The following is a 12,903-nucleotide window of genomic DNA, read 5'->3' as shown; positions in this document are numbered from 1 at the left end:
CTTTCTGCAGTCCACCTGTACGGTCCTCCTCCTCCGACTCATCAGAACAGCTGGTCGAAAGTTTTTCAGGGGAACAGTTTTCCATTGAATGCACTTTCATCAAAAGCCAAGTTCTGTGGGAATGTGGCAACTCTGATGACATTTTTTGATGGAAAATGATTCGTTTCTATAGTGTTTTGATTTTATTTTGGCTTTTATATTATATTAAAATATTAATTTTATTATATTATATTTTATATATTAACTAGTATGCATATAATATATGCACAGTAGGTTGTATTAAATTATAATAAAAAAGTTGAAACTAAAAGAAACATTTTGAGCATCCCAAATCAATTGGGGGTGAGATTTTTGTTTCATGAGAAATGTTAGCTTTTTGTTCCGAATCAGAAATAATTACCCGCCCCCCCCAAATGTCAGAATTTCCCATGGAATGGAAATTCCGGTTCCCAATCAGCTCTGTTCACATGCTCATTGTTTTGCACTCCAGGACTGTGGTCACCTTTACAAACTTTTCAGTTGCAAGAGGTAATTAAGTAAGTTACCTCTGCACCTCTAGTGTTCCTTTTATAAGTAATTGGGAAGGGCAGGTCTTCACTACCCACCAGATCGGCGGGTACTCCAGCTCACGAGAGGCAGAAGAGGAGTCGACAGGGGAGCGGTAGCAGTCGATTTGCCGCCGTCCTCACGGCCAGGTAAGTCTACCTAAGATACACCAGCTTCAGCTACGCTATTTGCATAGCTGAAGTTGTGTATCTTAGGTCGACCCCTGCCCCCAAGTGTAGACCAGGGCTATGACTATCACAGCATCATTATCCAACAGAGAGGAAAGACGATCCTATGGCTAGGGCACTAGGGAGTTAGGAGTTTATTATTAGTTATTTCTCTTATGGTGGAGCCTAGACACCCTGATCCAGGAACAAGGGCCCATTGTGCCTGATGCTGTACATATATACATCCGGGATCAAGTCCCAGCTCTGCCACAGATTTCCTTCATGACCTTGGGCAAGTCATGTAATCTTTCAGTGCCTCAGTTCCCATCTATAAACTGTCCTGTCTATGCAGACTGTAAGCCCTTTGGGGCTGGGTATGATTCTCACTGTGTGTCTGAACAGTGCCCAGCACAACTGGGGCCTGATGGAGGTTGGGGCCTCTAGGTGCTACTGAAATGCAACTAAGCAATAGTGGCAAAGAAAAAATTGGAAGCCTTTTCAGAGCAACCCCTGCATATTGTTTTTGTGAGTGCTAGACCTTGGCTGTCCCCTGTGATGTTGCACTCCACAGTATTTTATGGAAATATATTTGTGAGTGTAAATATGATGTAACTGGAATATGCTTCATGCAAAAGGTCTCTTATAAGGTCTCCTTACAAAGCTTATGATCTCTGAGCATGTTCATTTGTTCACAGACCATTTGTTTTCGTGTGTTATTTCTATGACTGGAGTTAGAGGAATTAGCTATAAACTTGTATCACTCATGTAAACATGTTAAGTGGAAGCCATTAAGGGTGCTTCAGAATCAGTGATCTGTGAGTGGGTTTGTTTAGCTGCCAGCCTGCCCGGGTACCTGTCTTGCCAGCTCCTAGGTAATGAAGAAGGTCTTATAGTGACATGAGATCATGTCACCTGAACTGGAATCCATCTTAAACCTGGTACTTTTCCATTGAGAAGGAGGGGTGGGAACCCAGAGAGAGACAAAGGATTCCCGCCTTGTGCCAAAGATATAAAAGGGGGTGGAATAGAACAAAGAGGGCTGCCAGTCATGAGAAATCCCCATCTTACAGCCTGAGCTGGAACTAACAAGGACTGTACCAGGGGAAAGGACTGGGCCCACACTAGGAAGGAGTCTAGTCTATGAAAGAAGCTGATTGGAACATCTCTGAGGGTGAGATTTACCTGTATTCAGTTTCTTAATGTATTAGGCTTAGACTAGCGTGTTTTGTTTTATTTTGCTTGATAACTTACTTTGTTCTGTCTGTTATTACTTGAAACCACTTAAATCCTACTTTTTATACTTAATAAACTCACTTTTGTTTATTAATTATCCCAGAGTAAGTGATTAATACCTGAGAGAGCAAACAGCTGTGCATATTTCTCTATCACTGTTATAGAGGGCGGACAATTTATGAGTTTACCCTGTATAAGCTTTATATAGAGTAAAACTGATTTATTTGGGGTTTGGATCCCATTGGGAGCTAGGTGTCTGGGTGCTGGAGACAAGAGTACTTGCTGAGCTGTTTTCAGTTTAGTTTGCAGCTTTGGGAGTGTGGTTCAGACCCTGGGTCTGTGTTGCAGTAGGCTAGCATGTCTGGCTCAACAAGGCACAGTTCTGGAGGCCCAAACTGGTAGAGAAAACGGGCTCAGAGGTAAATTCAGCACATCAGGTGACAGTCCCAAGGGGGTCTCTGTGACTGAACCTGTCACACCCCCAAGTTGTTATATATAATTATTTGTATTACAGGAATGCATGGAGGCCCTAACACAGCTCGGGGCCCATTGTGCTAGCCCCTGGACACGTAGATAGGAAGATACAGTCCCTGCCCCAAAGGGCTTATAAACTAAATAGACAAGCCAGAGAAGGTGGCGGGGGGGGGGGGGGACATGGAGACACAGAGAGGGGAAGGAATTTGTCCAGAATCACACATGAGATCAGTGCCATAGCCAGGAATAGCACCAGGTCTCCTGAGTTGCAGTCCAGTGCTCCAGTCATAGATTCATTGATATTTAGGTCAGAAGGGACCATTATGATCATCTAGTCTGACCTCCTGCATAACGCAGGCCACAGAATTTCACCCACCACTCCTACAAAAAAAACCTCACACCTATATCTGTGCTATTGAAGTCCTCAAATCGTAGTTTAAAGACTTCAAGGAGCAGAGAATCCTCCAGCAAGTGACCCGTGCCCCATGCTACAGAGGAAGGTGAAAAACCTCCAGGGCCTCTTCCAATCTGCCCTGGAGGAAAATTCCTTCCCGACCCTAAATATGGCAATCAGCTGAACCCTGAGCATATGGGCAAGATTCATCAGCCAGATACTACAGAAAATTCTTTCCTGGGTAACTCGGATCTCACCCCATCTAATAGCCCATCACAGGCCATTGGGCCTATTTATGAATATTTAATTACCAAAACCATGTTATCCCATCATACCATCTCCTCCATAAACTTATCGAGTTTAATCTCAAAGCCAGATAGATCTTTTGCCCCCACTGCTTCCCTTGGAAGGCTATTCCAAAACTTCACTCCTCTGATGGTTAAAAACTTTCGTCTAATTTCTAGTCTAAATTTCCTAGTGGCCAGTTTATATCCATTTGTTCTTGTGTCCACATTGGTACTGAGCTTAAATAATTCCTCTCCCTCTCTGGTATTTATCCCTCTGATATATTTATAGAGAGCAATCATATCTCCCCTCAACCTTCTTTTAGTTAGGCTAAACAAGCCAAGCTCCCTGAGTCTCCTTTCATAAGACAAGTTTTCCATTCCTCGGATCATCCTAGTAGCCCTTCTCTGTACCTGTTCCAGTTTGAATTCATCCTTCTTAAACATGGGAGACCAGAACTGCACACAGTATTCCAGGTGAGGTCTCACCAGTGCCTTGTATAACGGTACTAAAACCTCCTTATCCCTACTGGAAATACCTCTCCTGATGCATCCCAAGACTGCATTAGCTTTTTTCACAGCCATATCACATTGGCGGCTCATAGTAATCCTATGATCAACCAATACTCCAAGGTCCTTTTCCTCCTCCGTTACTTCTAATTGATGCGTCCCTAGCTTATAACTAAAATTCTTGTTATTAATCCCTAAATGCATGACTTTACACTTCTCACTATTAAATTTCATCCTATTACTATTACTCCAGTTTACAAGGTCATCCAGATCCTCCTGTAGGGTATCCCTGTACTTCTCTAAATTGGCAATACCTCCCAGCTTTGTATCATCCGCAAACTTTATTAGCACACTCCCACTTTTTGTGACAAGGTCAGTAATAAAAAGACTAAATAAGATTGGTCCCAAAACCGATCCTTGAGGAACTCCACTGGTAACCTCCCTCCAGCCTGACAGTTCACCTTTCAGTAGGACCCATTGTAGTCTCCCCTTTAACCAATTCCTTATCCACCTTTCAATTTTCCTATTGATCCCCATCTTATCCAATTTAACTAATAATTCCCCATGTGGCACGGTATCAAATGCCTTACTAAAATCAAGGTAAATTAGATCCACTGCATTTCCTTTGTCTAAAAAATCTGTTACTTTCTCAAAGAAGGAGATCAGGTTGGTTTGGCTCAATCTACCTTTTGTAAAACCATGTTGTATTTTGTTCCATTTACCATTGACTTCAATGTCCTTAACTACCTTCTCCTTCAAAATTTTTTCCAAGACCTTGCGTACTACAAATGTCAAACTAACAGGCCTATAATTACCCAGATCACCTTTTTCCCTTTCTTAAAAATAGGAACTATGTTAGCAATTCTCCAATCATACGGTACAACCCCTGAGTTTACAGATTCATTAAAAATTCTTGCTAATGGGCTTGCAATTTCTTGTGCCAATTCCTTTAATATTCTTGGATGAAGATTATCTGGGCCCCCCGATTTAGTCCCATTAAGCTGTTTGAGTTTCGCTTCTACCTCAAATATTGTGATGTCTACCTCCATATCCTCATTCCCGTTTGTCATGCTACCATTATCCCTAAGATTCTCTTTAGTCTTATTAAAGACTGAGGCAAAATATTTGTTTAGATATTGGGCCTTGCCTAGATTATCCTTGACCTCCACTCCATCCTCAGTGTTTAGCGGTCCCACTTCTTCTTTCTTTGTTTTCTTCTTATTTATATGACTATAGAACCTTTTACTATTGGTTTTAATTCCCTTTGCAAGGTCCAACTCTACTTGACTTTTAGCCTGTCTCACTTTATCCCTACATGTTCTGACCTCAATAAGGTAGCTTTCCTTGCTGATCCCTCCCTTCTTCCACTCCCTATATGCTTTCTACTTTTTCTTAATCACCTCTCTGAGATGCTTGCTCATCCAGCTTGGTCTACAACTCCTGCCTATGATTTTTTTCCCCTTACTTGGGATGCAGGCTTCCGATAGCTTCTGCAGCTTTGATTTAAAATAATCCCAGGCCTCCTCTACCTTTAGATCCATAAATTCTTCAGTCCAATCCACTTCCCTAACTAATTTCCTTAATTTTTGAAAGTCAGCCCTTTTGAAATCAAAAACCCTAGCTGCAGATTTATTTTTATTAATCCTTCCGTTCAGTTTGAACTGAATTAGCTCATGATCACTTGAACCAAGATTATCCCCTACAACCATTTCTTCTATGAGGTCTTCACTACTCACCAAAACCAAATCTAAAATGGCATCCCCTCTAGTCGGTTCAGCAACTACTTGATGAAGAAATCCATCAGCTATCGCATCTAGGAAAATCTGAGCCCTATTGTTATTACTAGCACTCGTCCTCCAGTCTATATCTGGGAAGTTAAAGTCTCCCATGATCACACAGTTTCCATTAGTATTTACTTTATTACAAACATTAACAAGGGCTCTATCCATATCCAAATTAGATCCCGGCGGTCTATAGCACACCCCAAGCACTATCCCAGGGGAGGCTTTAATAGTTTTCTTCCCCAATTTAATTTTTGCCCAGACAGACTCAGTCATATCCATTTCATCGCTTCTTATTTCTTTACATTCTATCTCATCATTGATATACAATGCTACTCCACCACCTTTACCTTTATTTCGGTCTTTCCTAAACAGCACATACCCTTCAATACCCGTAGTCCAGTCATGACTACTATTCCACCATGTTTCTGTTACCCCTATAATACCTGGTTTCACTTCCTGCACCAGTAGCTCTAGTTCCTCCATTTTGTTACCTAGGCTCCTCGCATTAGTGTACAAACATCTTCATTTTTGCTGTTTGGCCTCACTCACATTCTGTACCCAATTAGGCAGGGTCATTTTACTACCAGTATAACCTATTAGACTTGTATCTACACTGCCTTTCCTCCTACCCACGGCTGTATCCACTCTTACTTCATTTCCTTTCCTCTCAATGCTAAATTCTGGCATGGAGATTACCTGGACATCTCCCAACCATCTCCCCCTAATTCCTAGTTTAAAGCTCTCTTAATCAGTTGTGCCAGCCTCCATCCTAGAAGTCTATTTCGTTCCCTACTCAGATGAAGTCCATCCCGAGAGAACTGTCCTCTGTCCATGAATGCCTCCCAGTGGCCATACATCCCAAAGCCCTCCTTATAGCACCACTGCCTAAGCCATCTGTTGATAGTCATAATCTTGTCACACCTTTGTTGCCCTTCTCTAGGAACAGGCAGAATCCCACTAAAGATCACCTGAGCCTCAATTTCCTTAAGCGTCTTCCCCAGCCTAGCATAGTCTCCCTTAATACTTTCCAGCGAGAATCTAGCTGTATCATTTGTTCCCACATGAAGGATAATTAGGGGATTCTTTCCCAGTCCCTTTAGAATCCTTTTCAACTTCAGGTCTACATCCCGTATCTTAGCACCTGGAAGACAGCACATCCTCCTATTCTCCGGATCAGCTCTGGTTACAGGCCTGTCTATTCTTCTCAGTAAAGAGTCCCCAGTCACATAGACCTGTCTTTTCCTAGTGACGGTGCTATTCTCCAGTCTATCCCCTGTTCCCTCTGGCTGAAAGTTCTTTCCATTCCTATTCTCCCTTGTCATCCTCTTTAACCCATCCTGTATCCTCCTGGGGCTCATATTTGGTGTAATCTCCATTAACTCTTCCCCTTTTCCTATAGGACTAGCCGCTCTTCTCTTCTTCCTTGCCCTTCCACCTTCAGTGACTACCTGCTGAGCCCCTTCTTCATTTTCCAACTCTGCATACCTATTCTTAAGCTCTATTTCTCCTTCACTAGCCTTCAAGTATGAAACTGCAGAAAAACCTGAGTGTCTCTGGATTAAGTTTAGAAGTGTGAGCAACAAGGGTGATGTCGTGGTGGGAGTCTGCTATAGACCACCGGACCAGGGGGATGAGGTGGACGAGGCTTTCTTCCGGCAACTCACGGAAATTACTAGATCGCAGGCCCTGGTTCTCATGGGCGACTTCAATCACCCTGATATCTGCTGGGAGAGCAATACAGCGGTGCACAGACAATCCAGGAAGTTTTTGGAAAGTGTGGGGGACAATTTCCTGGTGCAAGTGCTGGAGGAACCAACTAGGGGCAGAGCTCTTCTTGACCTGCTGCTCACAAACTGGGAAGAATTAGTAGGGGAAGCAAAAGTGGATGGAACCTGGGAGGCAGTGACCATGAGATGGTCGAGTTCAGGATCCTGACACAGGGAAGAAAGGAGAGCAGCAGAATACAGACCCTGGACTTCAGAAAAACAGACTTTGACTCCCTCAGGGAACTGATGGGCAGGATCCCCTGGGAGAATAACATGAGTGGGGAAGAAGTCCAGGAGAGCTGGCTGTATTTTAAAGAATCCTTATTGAGGTTACAGGGATAAACCATCCCGATGTGTAGAAAGAATAGTAAATATGGCAGGCGACCAGCTTGGCTTAACAGTGAAATCCTTGCTGATCTTGAACACAAAAAAGAAGCTTACAAGAAGTGGAAGATTGGACAAATGACCAGGGAAGAGTATAAAAATATTGCTCGGGGATGCAGGAGTGAAATCAGGAAGGCCAAATCACACCTGGAGTTGCAGCTAGCAAGAGATGTTAAGAGTAACAAGAAGGGTTTCTTCAGGTATGTTAGCAACAAGAAGAAAGTCAAGGAAAGTGTGGGCCCCTTACTGAATGAGGGAGGCAACCTAGTGACAGAGGACGTGGAAAAAGCTAATGTACTCAATGCTTTTTTTGCCTCTGTCTTCACGAACAAGGTCAGCTCCCAGACTGCTGCACTGGGCAGCACAGCATGGGGAGGAGGTGACTAGCCCTCTATGGAGAAAGAAGTGGTTTGGGACTATTTAGAAAAGCTGGACAAGCACAAGTCCATGGGGCCGGATGCGCTGCATCCGAGAGTACTAAAGGAGTCGGCAGATGTGATTGCAGAGCCATTGGCCATTATCTTTGAAAACTCATGGCGATCGGGGGAGGTCACGGACGACTGAAAAAGGCTAACGTAGTGCCCATCTTTAAAAAAGGGAAGAAGGAGGATCCTGGGAACTACAGGCCAGTCAGCCTCACCTCAGTCCCTGGAAAAATCATGGAGCAGGTCCTCAAGGAATCAATTCTGAAGCACTTAGAGGAGAGGAAAGTGATCAGGAACAGTCAGCATGGATTCACCAAGGGAAAGTCATGCCTGACTAATCTAATTGCCTTCTATGACGAGTTAACTGGCTCTGTGGATGAGGGAAAGTGGTGGACGTGTTGCTCCTTGACTTTAGCAAAGCTTTTGACACGGTCTCCCACAGTATTCTTGCCAGCAAGTTAAAGAAGTATGGGCTGGATGAATGGACTATAAGGTGGATAGAAAGTTGGCTAGATTGTCGGGCTCACCGGGTAGTGATCAATGGCTCCATGTCTAGTTGGCAGCCGGTATCAAGTGGAGTGCCCGAAGGGTTGGTCCTGGGGCCGGTTTTGTTCAATATCTTCATAAATGATCTGGAGGATGGTGTGGATTGCACCCTCAGCAAGTTTGCAGATGACACTAAACTGGGAGGAGAGGTAGATACGCTGGAGGGTAGGGATAGGATACAGTGGGACCTAGACAAATTAGAGGATTGGGCCAAAAGAAATCTGATGAGGTTCAACAAGGACGAGTGCAGAGTCCTGCACTTAGGACGGAAGAATCCAATCCACCGCTACAGACTAGGGACCGAATGGCTTGGCAGCAGTTCTGCAGAAAAGGACCTAGGGGTTACAGTGGACGAGAAGCTGGATATGAGTCAACAGTGTGCCCTTGTTGCCAAGAAGGCCAATGGCATTTTGGGATGTATACGTAGGGGCATTGCCAGCAGATCGAGGGACGTGATCGTTCCCCTCTATTCGACATTGGTGAGGCCTCATCTGGAGTACTGTGTCCAGTTTTGGGCCCCACACTACAAGAAGGAAGTGGAAAAATTGGAAAGACTCCAGCGGAGGGCAACAAAAATGATTAGGGGACTGGAACACATGACTTATGAGGAGAGGCTGAGGGAACTGGGATTGTTTCGTCTGCGGAAGAGAAGAATGAGGGGGGATTTGATAGCTGCTTTCAACTACCTGAAAGGGGGTTCCAAAGAGGATGGATCTAGACTGTTTTCAGTGGTAGCAGATGACAGAACGAGGAGTAATGGTCTCAAGTTGCAGTGGGGGAGGTTTAGGTTGGATATTAGGAAAAACTTTTTCACTAGGAGAGTGGTGAAACACTGGAATGGGTTACCTAGGGAGGTGGTGGAATCTCCTTCCTTAGACATTTTTACGGTCAGGCTTGACAAAGCCCTGGCTGGGATGATTTTGTTGGGGAGTGGTCCTGCTTTGAGCAGGGGGTTGGACTAGATGACCTCCTGAGGTCCCTTCCAACCCTGAGATTCTATGATTCATGTTATGCAATTGCACATTCTGCATTCTACTTTTATGCAAAAGAGGAAGAAGACAAGGCAGCAAGCTGATATCAGGGACTTATTCAAAAAAGCAACTCCCAGGGTGCGTCATAGGGTCATGACAGATTCAGCCCAATCTCCTAGGCCTTCTACGTTTGCAATGATAATTGATGTAGATAATGACGACCCTGAGGCACTGCAAGCTCCTGAAGTGCCTTCTGAATCATCAAAGATTAAATTATGTTCAGTATAGTTTAATGTTGTGTATTTTAAGTTATCGGGATGTACGCCATACGCTGCCCGTAGTGATATGTAGTGTCATAAGATAACCTACTGTAGAGAAAACTTTACCTGTATACACCTAAGTGCTTCAAGAAACCAACCACTCTGCAGGGCAGTACTACCACTGGATTGGTGAGTACCTGTATAGTATTTTATACTTTATTCATTTTATTGTATTCTATTTCTTTGAGAATTGGTATTCCATTGGTAAGTATAACTCTTAGTTAACCTGAATTTTTGGCTATCCGCCACCACCCATTCCCCCAACATGCTGGATAACAAAGGTTTTACTGTACCTCCATTTCTTTACATAGTGGTGGGCATGGCACTGGTCCTCCTGGGCCCTTATTCTCATTCATGCCAGGTGCTTACCCCAACTGATCCCCACTCCCCCCCAATTTTTCTTTTTCCCAGTACCATTTTAAAGGCCAAACAATATGTCTCTAGTTTCACCCAGATCTTTCCAAGATCCTTGGTTAAATAAATGTGCTTTATCAGCTTTTCTGCCGTCTACCAACACCTCCCCTCTGCTCACAGTTTCAAGCATCTTTTCAGACTTTTCCCATCTATCTAGTTGCTTCTTTCAGATTTCTCAGTCAGCCCCTGGTACGTGAGCAGTCTAATTCCTTGATTGTCTGTGTCACGCTGTCTGGAGCGGCTCACGACTCTGAGTGCCAATCAGGGCAGAGTGTCAAGATGCAGGGCAGAGACCCCAAACTGATGGTATGTTCTATAATTAGATCTCCCCAACCCAGTAACAAATGTGAAGTCCTGAAGTAGTAGAACTGTCCTCCCATGGAGTCACAGACAGTCCCCTTGGGCACTACAGGTCTATCTTGCCACCCAGGCAAGCTGGACTTAGTGATAAATGGTCACTTGCACCAAAGATCACAACATATTCAGGTTGCTCCCAGCTCCAAGAGACCAGTCACTTATTCCAGGTCAATCTGTACCTTAGGCCTGGTCTACACTGGGTGTGTGTGTGTGTGTGGGGGAAATCGATCTAAGTTATGCAACTTCAGCTACGTGAATAATGTAGATGAAGTCGACGTACTTAGATCTACTTACATGGTGTCTTCACTGCGGTAAGTCGATGGCTGACACTCTCCCATCAACTCCGCCTGCACCTCTCGCCCTGGTGGAGTACTGTAGTTGACGGGAGAGTGCTCGGCGGTTGATTTATCACATCTAGACTAGATGCGATAAATTGACCCCCGCTGGATTGATTGCTGCCTGTCGATCCAGTGGGTAATGTAGACAAGCCCTTAGATCTCACACCAAAGACAACGCTTGGCCAATCCTATAGTAAACTGACTAAGAACTTACTAACTAGAAAAAAGAAATGAGAGAGTTATTTCAGGTTCAAGTAGGCAGCACGTATACACGAATGAGTTACAGCCTATGATTCTGAAAAGTAACAGCGATGTAGTAATCTGTCAGCACTGAATGTTTTTTAGGGCTAACCCAGGCTGGCTCTGAGGATCTTTGCTTCTTTTCCTAGCTCCAGCCCTGTGAAAGTTCAGCCAGAGAAAAGATGAAAAAAATTCATGCCAGCTATATTTATTTCCCTCGTGCAGAATTCAAACTGATGGGATGAGCTTCCTTGCACATAGTATCTTCATGGGTATGAGGGGCAATTAGCCCAGTCTTTATATTGTGATGCTTCACAATGGCCCACTTAGTTTTGATAGTTCTTGGTAGGCGGGGGAATCCTCCCCCTGCCTAGGTTCACAAGTTCAGAGCAGGCATTCTTCCAGTGATAAAGCAAAATTTACATATTACCATATAGCACGGGATACAGGCATTACAAGTAAGATTAATGCATGCACCAACTTACAAGCATTTTACAGAGTCTAATAAACACATCTTTGCAAACCTAACCCCTATGTTGAACAATGCTAACATGCAGGAGAGCTGGTCTGGTTTCCAGCTATGAATTTGTCAGTGCTCAGCTGACACCTACAGCCATGGCAAGAGCTGGCACTTGGTCTACCAGCATCACAGTCTGTGCTGTAGGGATCCAAATGTTCTTCTATATTTCTCCTTTTTCCAATGGGAAATGTCTCTCTCTTTCTTTCTGGCCTTCTCCTTTTGGAGACAAATTTATGTAGCATATTTACTAGGGTCTGCTTCAGTCAAGAAATTACTCCCTGCTGTGCCCTCATCTTCATGGATTCGGAGTGCCAGTTTCACTGAGAGATCGTGAGAGATAACAGGGTACATATATAGGGAACACTGCTGAAAAGTCCCATCCAACTCCCAATCTCCCCTATGACTGGTCTGCACGACCCCAAAGTACCAGCTCTATTCTTGTGACCCACCTCAGGACTCCGCAAGCCCTTCCTTGTTTCTTCTGGAGGATTATCAGCTTCTTATCACTGGGGTGGGTAGGAATTTTTCACACAAAAAGATTTTCTTTGCGGAGGGGGGAATGTCCTCTTTTCAAAAAAATAAAACGTTTTGAGGAAAATTGGCTACATTACTGAAATTTTTCCATTTTCTACAAAATAGTTAAACACATTTAACTGGAATCAGTTTCAAAATTTTTCATTTACAGAAAACTATTTTCTTAAAAAAGAAAACAAACAAACAAACAGGGTCACCCAGGACCATTCCAGCAGGTCACTGGGGTGTAGACATACCTCAGCAATGAACCCTACATTGTGGACTGGAAGGAGAGGGATGTAGATCCTCATAGGAGGGGTGGTGGGGGATGAGCAGGGACTGGAACGTGATCCCTGTGGGGGCTGAAGGGAGACTGGAATTTGACACCCTCCCCCCTCAAAGAAATATCACAATTGATTCCACTGGCTGCCTTATGCTACCAGGTGGTTCCCCTATGGAAAAGAAAAAAGCAGCTGCCATGCAGCCGAGAGGTGGGCCCAGATTGATAAGGGCGGTCTTGAAAAAAAATGATTGGAGAAGCTGCCGTGAAAAGGGCAAGACTTCTGGAAGAAGAAACCGAGTCAGACACTCCTCTCCCCCAGCAGGCATGCAAATCCAGGTTCTTGGTTGGGACCCATCTTTACTTGCACCTAAGATTATTGGATTGATCCTCTCTCAACTTCGAGACGGTAAAATTTGGCAGAAAAGCCTGTAGCG

The sequence above is a fragment of the Chelonia mydas genome, chromosome 6 (genome assembly GCF_015237465.2).
Source record: "Chelonia mydas isolate rCheMyd1 chromosome 6, rCheMyd1.pri.v2, whole genome shotgun sequence".
Taxonomy (NCBI): Eukaryota; Metazoa; Chordata; order Testudines; family Cheloniidae; genus Chelonia; species Chelonia mydas.
The sequence above is the reverse complement of the archived record's forward strand: the minus strand, read 5'-3'. Positions refer to the sequence as shown.